The 20,118-nt window shown below is 38.7% G+C and overlaps 1 protein-coding gene across 4 annotated transcripts in view; it reads left to right on the forward strand.

Annotated features, from left to right (window-relative positions):
- Positions 1–20,118, forward strand: part of PRKG1 (protein kinase cGMP-dependent 1) — a 1,340,287-nt gene that overhangs the window by 912,906 nt on the left and 407,263 nt on the right. The window contains exon 1 of one of the 4 annotated variants that reach the window (XM_081557202.1): positions 17,082–17,180. The exons of the other annotated variants lie outside the window; for them this stretch is intronic. The gene's annotated coding sequence lies outside the window, so the exon portion shown is untranslated. Of the gene's footprint in view, positions 1–17,081; positions 17,181–20,118 lie in introns of those variants that run through there. 4 annotated transcript variants of the gene reach the window in all.

Below are 20,118 nucleotides of genomic sequence, written 5' to 3' on the forward strand. Positions count from 1 at the left end.
ATGAAGTCTTTTGAGCAATTTGACTTCTCAGTGTTTATCGTTCCACAGTACTGCTTCTTGAGGGCGCCAAACAAACTTCCATTGAGACTGGATTGTATTTCAGTTATATTACCATACGTTATTTGATTGGCTACCCTATATTGATCTGATTCATCTATATTAAAGTAGATGTGAAAGAAAATAAAATTGGCTTTATTTAAACATTTAAAGATATGATGGTCTCACTACCTTGTCTGTTACCCCTTGTGCTTCTCCATATGCTGACCTCACATATCCTTAGGGTTCTTACCATATGCACTGTTGCAGGTGCTTCCCTCATACAAGCTTGGCAAAGGACTGTTTCACCGAAGATAATTACACTTTGCAACTTCTGTGATTTCTCTATACCATTTTCCATGTTTGGGGTGCCTTTCTCTCTTTTGGCTCTCTTTTTAGCTCTCTTTCCAAATAATGTCTTTCCAGATTTTATTAGGGGCTTCCCTGGTGGCTCAGCTGGTAAAGATTCTGCCTGCTATGCAGAAGACCTTGGATTGATCCCTGGGTCAGCAATATCCCCTAGAGAAGGGAATGACTTCCCACTCCATTATTCTTGCCTGGAGAATCCCATGGACAGAGGAGCCTGGACAGCTACAGTCCATGGGGTTGCAAAGAGTCTGACATGACTCAGCAACACACACACACACACACACACACGTTATTAGTTCGCCGAGTCTCTCCTTAAATACCACCTGCCATGTTATATCTCTCCTGATTGCTTCAATTAAAAATCTCTAAAGACTTAATTATCAGTATTATATTGCACTTAAGAGTGTTATCTTTTTAAAGTAAAACCAACAATACCAACAACTATTGATTTGAATACCAATTCTCCCTTTACCTAGTTTCTATAAGTTTAGCAAGCCTTTCAGTCATCATTTCCTTATGTGTAAAATTAAATTGTCTTGTTACAAAGTTGGTGTGAAGATAAAGTAACCTGGTGTGTAAATAAGCACCAAATAAATGATAGCTGTTTTGATTACCAGCATGGCATATAATACCACTTCTCATCTGTTATCACTCTAATGCTAGAATGTCAGTTCTTGAGCACATAAAATGTACTTTACTGTATAATCTCACTTCTTGTAATAAGATTGATTTTCAACCCACATGTGTAAATTAGTTTTTTCTTGGAAAGAGTGGTCACACTTAACAGTTTCAGTTTTATACCATCTTCAATGAATATAATAGGTCATAGTTTTCAAAATAGTCTTCCTTGTTTTATTCCACACAGTGACATTTATAGAAATTGCTTAATATATGTTAAATGATTACAGATCCTCTGACCAAGTATTTCTTAGAAAAGTTTTTTTTTTTTTTTTTAAATGAGTGTAGATTCAGTAGAGAAAAGCTGGAAACATTTCTCCCAAGATTAGGAACAAGACAAGAACATCGACTCACACCACTTGAATTCAATATAATTTTGGAATCTCTAGCCATAGCAGTCAGACAACAAGAAGAAATAAAAGAAAACCAGATTGGAGAGGAAGAAGTAAAACTATCACTATTGACTGATGACATAGTATTATATATGGAAAAGATGCCACCGAAAAATGACAATTTGGTCAAATTTTCAGATACGAAATTAATATATAGAAATCTATTGTGTTTCTATATATTAACAACAAAATACTAGAGAGAGAAATTAAGGGAACGATTCCATTTACAATCACATCAAAAAGAATGAAATATCTGGGAATAAATCTACCTAAGATAGTAAAAGACCTGTGCTTGGAAAACTATGGAGAACTTGGAAAACTATTCAATGATGAATTAAATTAAAGATGGCACAGACACATGGAAAGATACACCAAGTCTATGGACTGGAAGAATTAATATTGCTAAAACGACTATATTCCTCAAGGCCATCTACAGATTCAGTGCAATCCCTATCAGAATACAATGACATTTTCCATGAAACTAGAACAAAATAGTTTTAAAATTTTTATGGAAACACAAAATACCAAATAGCCAAAACAATCTTGAGAAAGAACAGTGCTGAAAAAACCATGCTCCCTGACTTCAGACTATACTACAGAGCTGCAACCTTCAAAACCATATGGTAGTGGCACAAAAACAGACATACAGATCAATAGAACAGAGTAGAAAGCCCAGAAATAAATTCATATGTTTTATGATTATTTGGTTTATGACAAAGGAGAGAAGAATATATATACAATGGAGAAAAGACAGTCTCTTTAATAAGTGGTGTTGGGAAAATTGGGCAGCTACATGTAAAAGAGTAAAATTAGAACATTTTCTAACACCATGTGAAAAAATTAACTCAGAAAGGATTAAAGACCTAAATTGAGACTGGATACTATAAAGTTTCTAGAGGAAAACATCGAAGAACACTCTTTGACATAAATCATGGCTTTTTTTTTTTTTTGCTTATCTCCTAAAGTAAAGGAAATGGAAGGAAAAATAAACAAATGGGACCTAATTAAACTTAAAGCTTTTGTATAGCAAAGGAAGCCATTGAAAAAATAAAAAGATAACCTACTGAACAGGAAAAAATACTTGTAAATATTATGACCAATAAGGTTGTTGTTGTTCAGTCAAGGAATCAGTTGTGTCTGATTCCTTTTGACTCCATGGACTGCAGCACACTAGGCTCCTCTGTCCTAGACTATCTTCCAGAGTCTGCTCAAAGTCATGTCCATTGAGTCAGTGATGTTATTGATACCTAGTCATCTCATCCTCTACTTCCACCTTCTCTTTTTGCCTTCAAACTTTCCCAGCATAAGAATCTTTTCCATGAGTTGGATCTTTGCATCAGGTGGCCAAAGTATTGAAGCTTTAGCGTCAGTCCTTCCAAGGATTATTCAGAGTTGATTTCCTTTAGGATTGACTAGTTTTTCTCTTTGCAGGCCAAGGTACTCTCAAGAGTCTTCTCCAGCACCACAGTTCAAAAGCATCAGTTCTTCAGTGCTCAGCTGGTCCGATTCTCACATCTGTACACTACTCGTGGGAAAACCATAGCTTTGACTATATGGACCTTTGTCAGCAAAGTGATGTCTCTGCTTTTTAATATGCTGTCTAGGTTGATCATAGCTTTCCTTCTAAGGAGTAATAATCTTTTAATTTCATGGCTATGGTCACTGTCTGCAGTGATTTTGGAGCCCAAGAAAAGACAATCTGTCATTGCTTCCACTTTTTCCCCTTTCTGTTTGCCATGAAGTGATGGTATCAGATGTCACAATCTTAGTTTTCTGAATTTTGGGTTTTAAGCCAGATTTTTCACTCCTCTCTTTTGCCCTCATCAAGCAGCTCTTTAGTTCCTCTTCACTTTCTACTGTTAAAGTGGTATCATCTGCATATTTGAGGCTGTTGATATTTCTCCCAGCAATCTTGATTCCAGCTTGTGATTCATCCAGCCCAGCGTTTGTCATGAGGTACTCTGTATATAGGTTAAATAAACAGGATGACAATGTACCACCTTGAAGTACTCCTTTCCCAATGTGGAACAAATCAGTTGTTCTATGTCCAGCTCTAACTGTTGCTTCTTGACCTGCATACAGGTTTCTCAGGAAATAGATAAGGTGGCATCTCTTTACAATTTTTCCCTAGTTTGTTGTTATACACACATTCAAGGGCTTTAGTGTAGTCAATAAAACAGAAGTAGATGTTTCTCTGGAATCCCCCTTGCTTTCTCCATGATCCAGTGAATGTTGGCAATTTGATCTCTGGTTCCTCTGCCTTTCCTAAATTCAGCTTGCACATCTGGAAGTTCTTGGTTCACATACTGCTGAAGCTTAGTTTGAAGAATTTTGAGCATTGCCTTACTAGCATGTGAAATAAGCATAGTTATGTCATAGTTTGAACATTCTTTGGCACTGCCCTTCTTTGGGATTGAAATGTAAACAGACTTTTTCCAATCCTGTAGCCACTACTGAGTTTTCTAAATCTGCTGACACATTGAGTGCAGCACTTTAACAGCATCATCTTTGAGGATTTGAAATAGCTCAGCTGGAATTCTGTCATCTTCACTAGCAGCTTTGTTCATAGTAATGCTTCCTTAGGCCCACTTGGCTTCACACCCCATGTTGTCTGGCTGTAGATGAGTGACCACAGCATCATGGTTATCCAGTTCATTAAGACCTTTCTTGTATAGTTTTTATTGTGTATTCTTACCACCTCTTCTTAATCTCTCCTGTTACTGTTAGATCTTTACCGTTTCTGTCCTTTTTGGTACCCATCCCATCCTTGCATGAAATGTTCCCTTGATATCTTCATTTTTCTTGAAGAGATCTCCAGTCTTTCCCATTCTATTGTCTTCCTCTACTTTTTTTTTTTTTTGCATTGTTCATTTAAGGCCGTCTTTTCTCTTCTTGCTTTTCTCTGAAACTCCACATTCCATTGGGTATATCTCTCCCTTCCTCCCTTGCCTTCATTTCTCTTCTTTCCTCAGTCACTAATATTTGTAAAGCCTCCTCAGAAAACCGCTTTGCCTTCTTGCATTCCTTTTCCTTCGGATGGTTTTGGTAACTGTCTTCTGTACAGTGTTACAAACCTCTGTCCATTGGTCTTCACATATGGTATACGTATTTTCAAATCAGTCATTTAAAAAAAAAAGAACACTTGATTATTTGAGTACTGTTTATATTATTATCAGTCAAAAGAAAATTCAGAGATTTACTTGTTATGATTATTTTGTTAAGCAGGAAACAAAATATTGAAGAAAAAGAACCTTCAAAGACAAAACTGATATGAAGCTCAGAGGCATGTCATTGCAGGATGACTTATAATGTGAACATCAGGAAGCTGTTTAACCTTCAAAATTATTTGTTATCATAATGGGATTTTCCAGATGGTTAAGGATTGTTTAAAAGTGATTATCTTATATCATTTTTGGAAGATGACTTAAATTATATTTGTAATTATTAGTGGCATTTATAAAACATAACCTAAATTGAGTTTGTTATGTTTATGAAATAAGCTAAAGTTTTACTTACATGGCTTTTAAGTTGCTTATGCTTGAGCAACTGGTTTTGTTGCTCAGGGATCTTCAAGCTCAGTATCCATTTTATTTTATTTATTATCCCATTTCTTTAAATATTTATATTTCTACAACATAATACAATTGAAAATAATTCATTGTTCTTTACTGACCACTTAGATGTATAAGTACCTTTCAGTACTCTGAGGAAGTAAGATTTTCTCCTAGTTATGAAGTAGGGATATAAAATAAGAGTGGTGAAGGTATTTAAAAATAGACTTAATACAAATGTTATCATTAACATACTTCCAGCAGGTTTACTGTAGTTTCTTTATCTGTGGTATCAAGAACCTTGTAGAAAGATTTTTGTTAAGAGTATTTATTCACACAGACACACACACACACAGACACACACACACATATATATAAGGGTGTGGGATATTTTGGAAGTTTCAAGAGCAAATGGAAGAGCATAGGAAGAGCCAACGTAAGAATGGGAGAGATTTTTGGTACAGAATGCTGTGGTAGAGACAAGGTGATTATCAGTTGCTGAAAATATTAACATTGAAAAGAGATCAAGGAGAGATCTTGAGTGATTTCTAATAGTACTTGTTGTTGATCAGTTGCTCAGTCGCGTCTGACTCTTTGCAACCCTGTGGGCTGCACTGTCCATCACCAACTCCCGGAGCTTACTCAAACTCATATCCATCGAGTCGGTGATGCCATCCAACCATCTCATCCTCTGTTGACCCCTTCTCCTCCCCGCTTCAGTCTTTCCCAGCATCAGGGTCTTTTACAGTGAGTCAGTTCTTTGCATCAGGTGGCCAAAGTATTGGAGCTTCAGCTTCAGCATCAATCCTTTCAATGAATATTCAGGGTTGATTTCCTTTAGGATTTGCTGGTTTGATCTCCTTGCTGATAATACTTAGAGCTATTAAATGGTAGCCTCAATTAGCATTAATCATTTCAATGTGACAAGATTTACAATTATATTACTGTAATGAACTTTGAAGAATTAAGGAACAAAAAATCATCAAGTTAGAAAAAAATTATCCATTGAAAACAGCTGATTAAAATTATTACCAATTATTGCTGACGCTATTTCTAAAGATCCTTTTATAGCCAAAAGTATATTAAATACATGTATTATTTATGAAATTTTATTGTTTAAACCATATCCTTTTAGGGAACATAATTGTTAACTTATTCTATAAAGTATTTGTTACGCTAAATATATAATAATCAGTGATGGGGTTTTCTTTTGTTGTTTACAACTTATCTCTATCAGTCACCAAGTTAAACAGTTATCTTCTCTTTAGAGCAAAGAAATTGTGTGCAATAAATTCCAAGTTTATTAAGGACTACTAATCAGGACCTTGGTCTAGCGTTTCTAGTAATTTGAGCAGAGACATTGATACACTAAATTTCACAATGCATACCCAACCCTCAGATACATGAACTTTAAGGGCTCATCATAAAAGGGGAGAGAAGGGTGAAGAGAGAACTGTTTTTTGAAAATACCTTGTGAGTAGGAAATAATCATTTAGATCTTAGTGTCTGGAAGAACCGCAGCAGGCAAACAGTAGGAGGGCCAGCACTGTTCCCATTCTGTGCTGTGCTTAGTCACTCGGTCATGTCCAACTCTTTGTGACCCCATGGACTGTAGCCCGCCAGGCTCCTCTGTCCATGGAATTCTCCAGGCAAGAATACTGGAGTGGGTTGCCATGCCCTCCTCTAGGGGATCTTCCCAACCCAGGGATCGAACCCAGGTCTCCTGCATTGCAGGTGCATTCTTTACCATCTGAGCCACCAGGGAAGTCCGTTCCCATTCTACTGACAGTATATTTAGTGGCAGACTACACGCTTGGATTGGGAGGATTCCCTGGAGGAGGGCACGGCAACCCACTCCAGTATTCCTGCCTGGAGAATCCTCATGGACCAAGGAATCCGGCGGGCTACAGTCCATGGGATCTCAAAGAGTTGAACACAACTGAGCGACTGAGCCCAGCATATAACATTTTTTTAAGTTCACACACATGTGCATTAACTTCTTTTTTTTTTTTTATGGTAAGATAGGACAGTTTATTATTAATCCCTTTTTACAGATGAGACATTAACAAACAGAATGATGAAACCAACTGTCTCACGTGTTACAGGCAAAAATTAGCATAGTCTTAACAAGGACTCTGGTCTTGTCACCCCTGACTCTTTTTTTTTTTTTTGCAATCTTCAAGTCAGCTTTATTTTTTTTTATATATAAGTTTATTTATTTTAGTTGGGGGCTAATTACTTTACAATATTGTAATAGTTTTTGCCATACATTGACATGAATCAGCCATGGGTTTACATGTGTTCCCCTTCCTGGACCCCCCACCCACCTCCCTCCCCATCCCATCCCTCTGGGTCATTGTCCATTATTTTTCCATTATTTTTCTCTACCCCAAATCACAGTATATAGTAAAAGTAGCAAATACATCCATTTCTATCTGATACAAAATTTGAAGCTCTGTGTGATTCACTACATAGATGTATTAGAAAAGAACAAGTAGCTGAGGGGAGGGCTTTGGTTCTCTGACTGTTGTTGCTGAGGAGTGTTATGGTTTGTGTATTTCCTTCTGAAGCTACCTCATGTGTGTGTGTGTGCTCAATCACTTCAGTTGTGTCCGACTCTTTGGGATCCTATGGACTGTAGCCAGCCAGGCTCCTCTCTCCTTGGGATTCTCCAGGCGAGAATATCAGAGGGGGTTGCCATTTCCTACTCCAGAGGATCTTTCTGACTCAAGGATTGAACCTGTGTCTCTTACATCTCCTGCATTGGCAGGCAGGTTCTTTACCACTAGTGCCACCTGGGAAGTCCAAGCTATTTCATACAGACATTCAAATGTAAATGCCAAATGAAGCCCCAGATCCTACATTGAGTGACCATGGACACCAGGGCTTCCCAGGAGTGTGGCCTTCATGAACAGACTGGTAGGTGTTATGGCATAAATTTCTCTCCTTGTTACTGAGAAAAAAAAATGAGTAGGAAAAATGGTTATAAACTTTGAAGGGTGCCGTTTTGAAAGCAGAGCCTGGGTACTCATTATGAAAGAGTTTAAAATTGTTTCAATTCTCAAGTGAAAACGTTTTTATCTAAAATGGGGTTTAGGTTACAGCATCAGGGCTGTTGAGTAATTCAGCACAAGAGCATGGGGTTTTTTCACTTGTGGCAGAACCCAACTAAGCTTTATCCATTTTCTCTTGCCCATCATCATGATGGATGGCTCATCTGAAGAAAGCCTCTTTAGCCATAATTAACTGTAAGCTCTCTGAAGACAGTATTTTGGTCTATAGTTAGTCAAGGTTTTAGTCTGAGTTCTTAGAACAATATCTGGTAGATGAATTAATGAAAAGAGGAAAACCTAAAGATATAATGGGTTATCTGAAAATGAAACTAAGGATTACAATATATAAATACCTAAAATGACTTTATTTCAATAAGAATAAATAAGTAATCTAATCCTTAATTTATGTGAAGTGAGAATTATATACAATTTCCAATATAAGATTACCTGTGTGTTTGCTCTAATTTGAATATGAACTATTAGAAGTTGATGGGATAAAGCTCTTTTTTTACCCCCTTCTTGAGCTATATAAGCAAGGTCAGGTTGAGACAATGGTTTAAAAGGTGTTTTCTGAAGTGCTTTTCTTATTTCTCAGTTTTGCAATGTTCTTCTGAACATTTAGGAACTGAATTGCAGTGTTGGTAACACTCTAGATACCCACTTGCAATTTATTTCTCTGATACCAAGGTAGGCAAATAAATTTCATGGTAAGAACTAACCCAGCAGACTAGTAAGAGTTGACAGGAGTGCTTTCTCTAAAAGGATTTGAAGCCTTTTCTGGTCTTAATGGTAAGTACTGCCATGATCAATTAAGTGATGTCTGTCATGGTCAAGGAATTGGAAAGCATAGCATGTGTTTCAAGCACTTGCTATCTCTGATTTATTCAATTGTTTCGATATTCATTATTATTATTGGTACTATTTACTTTTAAACATTGGGAAAAAACAATTTTAGGGCAAATGTAAGATATACACACATAGACACATACATACATACTCATTATATATATCAGAAAACTCTAAAATTCCTTATATATATATATGGGGATAGAGATATAGTTCTTTTTTTAAGTGAAGAATAATTGCTTTATAGAATTGTGTGGTTTTCTGTCATACATCAACAAGAATCAGCCATAGGTACACCCTAGTACTTGAAATTGGACAAGAAAATATTGTTGGGGATCCAGATACCAGAGATGATATTGCTAACATGTAACCAGGCAGTTGATCTCTAATCTACACAGCTCTATGATACCTGCATTTCAAATATGAAGGAATGAAGCTCAGTTGAGTAACCTGCTAGAGCCCGTGTGGATGGTGAGCACCTGAAACAAAAGTGAAATTCAAGCTTCTGACCCTGAAAGTCAGTCCTTTCTGTTACTCTTTGTGGTTTATTCTGTATATATCCTCAGTGTGTGCGCAGTTGTGTCCTACTCTTTGTGACCCCAATGGACTATAGACCACCAGGCTCCTGTGTCCATGGGATTTCCCAGGCAAGAATACTGGAGTGGGTTACCCTTTTCTCCTCCAAGGAATCTTCCCAAGCCAGGGATCAAACATGTGTCTCCTGCACTGGCAGGTGAATTCTTTACCACTGAGCCACATGGGGAAAACCCCTGCATATATGAACATGCATAGGAATAATGCATATATATACACATACATATATCACACTTAAAAAATATTTAATTGTCTAAATTCTGAGAGAATTAAGAGCAAGTAGTTAGATCCTTAACTGAAACCAGCAACCTCCTTAGTTTGGAACACACGTTTATGTTTATGAACTTCAGCAGTTCTCATTTTTGTGTGTCTTTTGATAGTTTTCCCTAGATGAGCTGCTGTAAAAGTACAGTTTTATCAGTTCTCCCAAGACTGGGATATTATCTTTTAAGCACATTTTGAATCCAAATGGAAATAGATAGGTATGTAGAGGGAAGTCTAAAATAAATCCCTCAGACTGGTGTGCACACACACAAAAACCATGGTGATATACTTACATATTTTATACATGTAATTAAAGACTAGTGATATTCAGTATCTTGTGCTAAATCAGCATTGATTCAAGATGCAGAAAGAACTGGGCAGATGCTTTTACTAATACATCTTCTGTGTATCTCACCTTAGTACTGGCATCAGTAGTTTAGCAATTATTTCTTGAACACCTACTTTGTGCCAGGGGCTAGTCTAAGCTGTGTACAATGGACAGTAAATGAATGTTCTATGAATGCCTAAACCTCAGAAAGGAAAGCGACAAGATTACCAAGAATTATCCAAACTCCACATGGAAAATCTGTGTGACACCTGCTCTGTGCAGTTTGGCTTCAGGAACATTTGCACAAAGTAAAATACCTGCAGAACAAAGACTGGAAAGGAAAAAAATGCTCCTTTCATGCCTAGCTCGAGTAGAGAAGTGCATCGTAGACATATGCTATTGTGTGTTAGTATCTTGTGTGCCTTAACATTGTTGGAAGATTGTTTCCCTCCGACTGATAAACCTTTAGCAGATAGCAATGGCTTCATGAATTTTAGTGGTAATACCTTAAGCATGTTTGTCAAGAAAACAAAAAGCTTTCAAAATACTAAATAACTATGTCACTCTATGGGATTTGACATTTTATATCTATGCTCTGCAGGCAGGCACCATATACATTTATTGTAAAATGTGTCACACAGGCATCGTAAAAGCTCCAGGAAAAGGCCGATTTGGGAAAGAAGCGACCTCTGCTTGACTCAGCGCTCTTCCATAGCTGGTTATCTAATCACAACACCGGTCTTTTATTGTCATTTTGGGTGTGTTTGTGAGTTTTGCTGTCTTAAGCATTTGTCCCTTTATCCAAGTTTGAATTTTTTTTTTTTTATTGTTCAACCAGTAAGTGGTGAAATGCAGACTTGCAAAATTGTTTTCATTTCGGAAAAAAGCAGTTGTTTTACTAAATTCTCTCATGTACGATATTTGGGAAGTCATATGTCAATATCCTCCTAATGCCTATGTTAAACAAAAAAAGCAAAATGGAGAATATGTTAATGTAAATTGGGGTTAGGAAGGCAAAGTGGAAGAGCAAATTTAATTTTAAGATTTGTAATATGAAATATAGTCATTCAGTCAATAGGTCAATAGGCATTATTAACCTCCCTCTTTGTGCCTAGGCCCTTTTGATAAAGTAGAATCCTTTAATATTATCTTTTGTTATTCCTATACCTATTAATGTGTGCACGTGTGCTTACTCATGACCAACTCTTTGCAACCCCATGAACTGTAGCCCACCAGGCTCCTCTCTCCTTGGGATTGTCTAGGTAATACTAATAGAATGCGTTGCCATTTCCTCCTCCAGGGAATCTTACCAACCCAGGGACTGAACTTGAGTCTCCTACATTAGCAGGTAGATTCTTTGCCGCTGAGCCACCTGGGAAGCCCTCCTATACCTATTAAGTAGTACACTATTTCTTTAGTCATCAGACTAAGAAAAATGAGAGAAGTTGGTCCTATTTCAAAACATTCTACTACATTCTTCAACTTCAGGTGTGAGTTAAGTATCAGGCAAGGCTTGATAAGTCCTCACCTGTCCCCTATCACTCATCCATATGTTTTTGACACATTGGGTTTTCTATCAGACATTCTGATTTTCTGTGCTAGGGTAGTTAGAGATACTCTTGATGGTGAGAGGGAAACCCACTTCCTGACTGGCTGTCTTAAGGTGAAGTTTAATAATTAGGAATCGCCCATGGTTTTAGTTGACTGCAGATGCCTTCTACTACTTCTTGTGAACCGTGATAACTGTTCTGCTGTGAAGGGTACAATTACATACGTTTCCAGCCCATCCGAGTCCAAGCAAAGCATTTTTCAAGCATGGAATTGAATTGGCTTCTAAATTTCAGGCAGTGAATCATTGTTTCCTACTTCAAGGAACCTCTTTTTTTCTTTTCCGTTTATTATATACTCACTTAAAAATAAGGTGACCAGCTGTCCTGATTTGCCTGCTATGTAGGAATTTCAGTGCTACTACCTAGAAACTCTGACATGGAGATGGTCATCAAGGTGAATTCCTGTCACTTTGTCCTGGAAAAAAAAAAAAAATCCAGGTACATAGTTTCCTTTCACTGCTGCAACAAATTACCACAAATTTGGTGACTTGAAATGTCACAAGCAGATTCTCTAATAGTTTTAAAGGTGAGAATTCCAACATGAGTTTCAGGTGCTGAAATACAGGTGTCAGCATGGCTGCTTCCCTCTGAAGGCTCTGTTTGCCTCTTTCAGCTTGGCGACAGTACCTAGTTATGGCCACACCACAGGGAAGCCTGATGTGCTGTAGTCTATGTGGTAGCAAAGAGTCGGACACAACTGAGCAACTGAACTGAACTGATTGTCACTTTGAATTATCATCACAAAGGAGGAGGAGGAACCTTCTCCTCCTTTGACTCTCTTGTCTGTCTCTTATGAGGAACATTGAGATTACATTCGGAGCTCACTTAGTTAATACAGGATAATCTCCCCATATCAAAATCCCTAATCATGTCTACAAAATCTTTTCTCCCTGTAAGACAACATTCACAGGTTCAGGGGATTAGGATGTGGGCACCTTTAGGAGCCATTATTTAGCCCACCACACCAGGTTAACAGTCTATTCTGCTGTTTACTATCGAGGCAAAGATGTAAACATTTTGAAGTCACGTGGTAAATATTGGTTGGTATTCACTGCACAGCTGTCTGCTGATTTTGCACTCTAGTCCACAGTCAGGCTGCTAGGGTTCAAATCCTGACTGCACCAGTCACTTGGTGTGAGAACTTTGCTTGTGCTAACTTAATGCCTTTTGCCCCAGTTTCCTCGTCTATAAGATGGCTATGGTAATAGAACCCACTTCACAAGGTAGTGGTGATAGGTTAATAATATTTAATTAAGGGGCTTAGAACAAGCTTGAAACATACGAAGTTCTCAGCCAACCTGAGCTTCTGCCACTGATGTTCCTTCTAACGTTTGTGTTCAAAATTGTGACATAATCTAGTCTTTCTTAAGTTTTTAAAATGTTTTCTTCCACTTTTATTCAGATATAATTGACTACAGTGCTGTGTAATGTTAAGGTGCACAGCATAATGGTTTGACTTACATACAGGATGAAATGATTACAACAGTAAATGTAGGGACCATCATCATCTCATATAGATATGACATGGAATTTTTTTTCTTGTGATGATAATTCTTAGGGTTTACTCTCTGAGCAACATTCATATATAATATATAGCAGTGTTAATTACATCTTTCGTATATAACATATAGCAGTGTTAATTACATCTATCATGTTGTACATTCCATCCATAGTACTTATTATCTTACAACTGGAAATTTGTACCTTTTGACTGCCTTTATTCAATTTTTCCCCCACCCCTGCCTCTTGTAACCACAAATCCAATCTCTTTTTCTGAGTCTGCTTGTTTTGAAGTGCAATGGACCTATTATACTGTTAGTTCCCATTACACACAATGTACTGACTTAATATTTTTATATATTTCAAACTGACCACGATAAGTCTAGTTATGATATGTCACCATACAAAGTCATTACAAATTATTGACTATATTCCCCACACTGTATATTTCATACCCATGACTCATTTATTTTGCTTGTGGAAGTTTGCTTCTTAATATCTCTCTAAAAAGCCTTAATCTAGCATTTTTAGATACTATCTTTCCTTAGTTTTTGCATGTTATATGATTATTTCATGGGAGATTCCAAATCAGTTTGTTTCTTTAGACATTTCTCTCTTCATTGTTACAGTAAAACAGAAGAGCTAAATGAGTTCAAGAATGCCATAATCCACTGTTATCTTGGTTCTGGTGGATAGTCCTATTCAGGAGATAATTAAATTTTGTAATAATATTAGTAATCCCTTATGAACAAATAGTAGTAAAAAAAAAATGTTCACTTGGGTATTATGTTATTATTTTCAAAGCCTTGTTACATCGCATTTGATGCCAGCTTAGTAGACACCTGCATCATAAATCCCTTTTGAGAACTTCATACCACCCCTTTCTGAGTTTAGTAAACATGGACGGAGGGGCATGTGGAGTAACCAGACTTCCCACCTGGAAGGGCTGCTCATTCAGTGAAGGAGATTCTGAGCTGTATGCTGTGGTTTCCTTTTTCCTGCTGAGCAAACAGCAATTGGAGACGAGGGAGGAAAAGAGCTAATCAATTCTGGTTTTGTTTGTATGTTTCTTGATTTTATTTCATTCTGAGGCAGTCAGCTGAAGGGAAACAAATGGCTTATTAGAATGTTTAAAGCTGTACTTAGACCCTTTGTTTTCAGAACCAGAACCAAGTTTTCAAAGCTTTTTCTTCTCAATGTTTTTCACTTCTCTTCAAAGATAGCAAAATATAAATGCATTCAGGGCACATAGCAGTTAGTGTGTTTATGAAGCCAGTGGAGAGGAAATGATTATAAGCACAGTCCCCTACCCCTAAGTATAATGAGAAGATAATTAAAAAATTGAAGCTCTTATTGCCAAAGTGGGAGAAAAAACTTCTGGATGTTATCACCTCAATCCCTTGTGTTGTTTTGAACACTGGTGAACATTCACAGAAAGCCCATGTGTATTTGAAGGTGGGAAAATCCAGATCAAAGGTAGGAATACTCATTTAATGACATAAAAGAGAACAAAATACATATATGTTTGTGTATGCAGTATAAACCAGATATGTAGGGAAAAATGTTTTTATTTTAGCTTTCATTACTTGAGTAACTAAAGTTCAGGATTCTCTTCAAATTGGCAGAGAAGTATAAATGTGATTTGATTTGAACATCCTTAAATCCCTAGCCATTCAAACACAAACCTTCTCAAGACTGAAAAAAAATCCTCTTTATAAGACTTACATGTACAGCATCATACTTGAGTGGTAAACATAGTATCCATTCAGATACCCGCATCTAAGCATATGTTTGTTTACTTGGTAGCATTTATCGTGTACCAGCCATATTCCAGGTGTGACATCAGGGATGATGAAAGAGACAAGACATGATCTTTGCCCTCAGAGAGCTTACTGATACTTTTAATCTAGTAAAAGCACTTACAAATCTGCTCTGTGCTATAGGCTTTTCCCATCATGCTTTAAAGACTTTTTAATGAATCACTGGTCTTAATGGATTCAATGGTCTTTATCTTAACAGGAAAACAGTGGTTTTCCTAGCCACTTCTTTCTGTTTTCAATATTCCCTTGGCTTTTCTCATTCTTCCCATGGAGTTGTTATTGACAGGTATCCTTAACACTGTGCTTCCTCCCTGCACCTCCCCCCACCTCCAATGTCATCTATTTGCTAGAATAAAAATTTCTGTTTATTTGAGGAAATGAGAAGGATCCTTAGAAAGGAATATTCTGAATGTTAGGTGTGAATGGAGATTTGGGTAATGACCTGGGATTGGTTTAAATCCATAAACTTGATTCCCTCAAACTGGTATTCAAACCTGTATTTACACAGATGTTCAGAGGCTCTGCAGTGGGCTCTTTTCAAAGACTGAGATTCTACATAGAATTATAGAAGTTATATGCACCTTTATCTGTGAAAATGGTCAAGTGCTAAGATATTAAACTCAGAGAAAACATCTGATGACTCCTCTGGGCTTTAATTCAAAAAGAGACTTTTTCCATTTCTTTCTCATGTCAATAAAAATAGATCTTCATGTTTGTAGTCTCCAACAGCAGTCATAGTGGCACCCTAGTGGCTCAGATGGTAAAGAATTTGCCTTCAATGTAAGAGACACAGATTGGATCCCTGGGTCAGGAAGACCCCTGGGAGAAGGGTATGGCAACCCACTCCAGTATTCTTGCTTGGAGAATCCCATGGACAGAGGAGCCTGGTAGGCTATAGTTCATGGGGTTGCAAAGAGTCAGACATGACTGAACGACTAACACTTTCACTTTTTTCATACTAGAAGATGCTGTACTTAAAAAAAAAAAAAATATATATATATATATATACACACACACACACACATATATATGTATATCCCTTGACCTGGTCTTGCGCACATCAGAGAAAGAATCCCAACAATATGGACAGAGCATTGAAGCTACAAGTCTAATACTCTACACAAATGCACATGGTAATTGCATGTATAATTCATATGTACATATGAAGTATACTTTCTTCATCTTCTCAAGTATTTTTACCTCCCCTACTCCCTAATTATTTTCATCTTTACCTACCTTTAAATAGTCTTTATTTTTTAAGGTACATTGAAAATCCCATACCATCAATTATGCATTCTCCATTTCCCATGTAAGGAATGATTTTCCTTTTCTAAAATTACTCACTATTTTGTATATATCTACCTTTTTATACTTATTATATGTACATTCTATATGTATTATATGTGCTAAGTCTTGAGTTATGGTTATTTTTATGTATGCTCTATTTCTCCTACCATATTTTAAACTCTTGAAGATGCCACCAACCTCAATTTGAAATTCTCTTGAATTTTCTTGTCTTCATCCTTTAATTCACTTTATATGGCTTGCATGTCTAGCTTCATCCCTATCCATCAGTTTAATTTGTATCTGTGCTTACAAACAGCCCTCTTTGTTTCATCCACGTGGAAAATTCTTGCTTGGCTCTCACAGAGGTGACTTACATGTCACCTCTCGATTCCCAAATGTATGGCATTTCTTTCCCACCAATCTTGGATGCAATCTCAGCCTCCTTCCAGCATTCCACTAGAGTAGGGTGACCAACTGATTTGTTTGCCTGACACTGAAGGTCGAGAGGGGCTAGGCCGGGCCGGGGGCCGGGGGCTGGGGGCTGGGGGCTGGGGGTGGCGGTCGAGAGGGGCTAGGCCTGGCCGGGGGCCGGGGGCGGCAGCCGACAGGGCCTAGGCTTGGCAGGGGCCCGGAGGCCGGGGGCGGCGGCCGAGAGGGGCTAGGCCGGGCCGGGGGCCGGGGGCGGCAGCCGACAGGGCCTAGGCTTGGCAGGGGCCCGGAGGCCGGGGGCGGCGGCCGAGAGGGCCTAGGCCGGGCCGGGGGCCGGGGACGGCGGCTGACAGGGCCTAGGCCGGGCGGGGGGCTGGGACCGGCGGCGGTGGCAGCGGCGAGAGGAATTACCCAAGGCCCAAGGTAAGAGAAACCCAAGTAAGACGGTAAGTGTTGCGAGAGGGCATCAGAGGGCAGACACACTAAAAATAAAATTACAGAAAACTAGTTAATCTGATCACACAGACCACAGCCTTGTCTATCTCAATGAAACTAAGCCATGCCGTGTGGGGCCACCCAAGACGGATGGGTCATGGTGGAGAGGTCTGACAGGAAGCGGTCCACTGGAGAAGGGCATGGCAAACCACTTCAGTATTCTTGCCTTGAGAACCCCATGAACAGTGTGAAAAGGCAAAAAGATAGGACACTGAAAGATGAACTCCCCAGGTCAGTAGGTGCCCAATATACTAATGGAGATCAGTGGAGAAATAACTCCAGAAAGAATGATGGGATGGAGCCAAAGCAAAAACGATACCCAACTGTGGATGCGACTGGTGACAGACGCAGAGTCCGATGCTGTAAAGAGCAATATTGCATAGGAACCTGGAATGTTAGGTCCATGAATCAAGGCAAATTGGAAGTGGTCAAACAGGAGATGGCAAGAGTGAATGTTGACATTCTAGGAATAAGCGAACTAAGATGGACTGGAATGGGTGAATTTAACTCAGATGACCATTATATCTACTACTGTGGGCAAGAATCCCTTAGATGAAATGGAGTAGCCATCATGGTCAACAAAAGAGTCCGAACTGCAGTACTTGGATGCAATCTCAAAAACGACAGAATGATCTCTGTTCGTTTCCAAGGCAAACCATTCAATATCACAGTAATCCAAGTCTATGCCCCGACCAGTAACGCTGAAGAAGCTGAAGTTGAACGGTTCTATGAAGACCTACAAGACCTTCTAGAACTAACACCCAAAAAAGATGTCCTTTTCATTATAGGGGACTGGAAGGTAAAGGTAGGAAGTCAAGAAACACCTGGCGTAACAGGCAAGTTTGGCCTTGGAGTACAGAATGAAGCAGGGCAAAGGCTAATAGAGTTTTGCCACGAGAATGCACTGGTAATAGCAAACACCCTATTCCAACAACACAAGAGAAGACTCTACACGTGGACATCACCAGATGGTCAACACCGAAATCAGATTGATTATATTCTTTGCAGCCAAAGATGGAGAAGCTCTATACAGTCAGCAAAAACAAGACCAGGAGCAGACTGTGGCTCAGATCATGAACTGTTATTGTCAAATTCAGACTTAAATTGAAGAAAGTAGGGAAAACCACTAGAACATTCAGGTATGACCTAGATCAAATCCCTTATGAGTATACAGTAGAAGTGACAAATAGATTTAAGGGACTAGACCTGATAGACAGAGTGCCTGATGAACTATGGACAGAGGTTCGTGACATTGTACAGGAGACAGGGATCAAGAAAACCCCATGGAAAAGAAATGCAAAAGAGCAAAATGGCTGTCTGAGGAGGCCTTACAGATAGCTGGGAAGAGAAGAGAAGCGAAAAGCAAAGGAGAAAAGGAAAGATATTCCCATCCCAATGCAGAGTTCCAAAGAATAGCAAGGAGAGATCAGAAAGCCTTCCTCAGTGATCAGTGCAAAGAAATAGAGGAAAACAACAGATTGGGAAAGACTAGAGATCTCTTCAAGAAAATCAGAGATACCAAAGGAACATTTCATGCAAAGACAGGCTTGATAAAGGACAGAAATGGTATGGACCTAACAGAAGCAGAAGATATTAAGAAGAGATGGCAAGAATACACAGAACTGTGCAAAAAAGATCTTCACGACCCAGATAATCACGATGGCGTGATCACTCACCTAGAGCCAGAAATCCTGGAATGTGAAGTCAAGTGGGCCTTGGAAAGCATCACTACGAACAAAGCTAGTGGAGGTGATGGAATTCCAGTTGAGCTATTTCAAATCCTCAAAGGTGATGCTGTGAAAGTGCTGCACTCAATATGCCAGCAAATTTGGACAACTCAGCAGTGGCCACAGGACTGGAAAAGGTCAGTTTTTGTTCCAATCCCAAAGAAAGGCAATGCCAAAGAATGCTCAAACTACCGCACAATTGCACTCATCTCACATGCTAGTAAAGTAATGCTCAAAATTCTCCAAGCCAGGCTTCAGCAATACGTGAACCGTGAACTTCCAGATGTTCAAGCTGGTTTTAGAAAAGGCAGAGGAACCAGAGATCAAATTGCCAATATCCGCTGGATCATTGAAAAAGCAAGAGAGTTCCAGAAAAACATCTATTTCTGCTTTATTGACTATGCCAAAGCCTTTGACTGTGTGGATCACAATAAACTGTGGAAAATTCTGAAAGAGATGGGAATACCAGACCATCTGACCTGTCTCTTGAGAAACCTGTATGCAGGTCAGGAAGCAACAGTTAGAACTGGACATGGAACAACAGACTGGTTCCAAATAGGAAAAGGAGTACGTCAAGGCTGTATATTGTCACCCTGCTTATTTAACTTATATGCAGAGTACATCATGAGAAACGCTGGAGTGGAGGAAACACAAGCTGGAATCAAGATTGCCAGGAGAAATATGAATAACCTTATATATGCGGATGACACCACCCTTATGGCAGAAAGTGAAGAAGAACTAAAGAGCCTCTTGATGAAGGTGAAAGAGGAGAGTGAAAAAGTTGGCTTAAAGCTCAACGTTCAGAAAACTAAGATCATGGCATCTGGTCCCATCACTCCATGGGAAATAGATGGGGAAACAGTGGAAACAGTGTCAGACTTTATTTTTTTGGGCTCCAGAATCACTGCTGATGGTGATTGCAGCCATGAAATTAAAAGACGCTTACTCCTTGGAAGGAAGGTTATGGCCAACCTAGATAGCATATTTAAAAGCAGAGACATTACTTTGCCAACAAAAGTCCGTCTAGTCAAGGCTATGGTTTTTCCAGTGGTCACGTATGGATGTGAGAGTTGGACGGTGAAGAAAGCTGAGCGCCGCAGAATTGATGCTTTTGAGCTGTGGTGTTGGAGAAGACTCTT

Source organism: Giraffa tippelskirchi, chromosome 2, assembly GCF_054371585.1.
Source record: "Giraffa tippelskirchi isolate mGirTip1 chromosome 2, T2T-mGirTip1v1.2.pri, whole genome shotgun sequence".
Classification (NCBI taxonomy): Eukaryota; Metazoa; Chordata; class Mammalia; order Artiodactyla; family Giraffidae; genus Giraffa; species Giraffa tippelskirchi.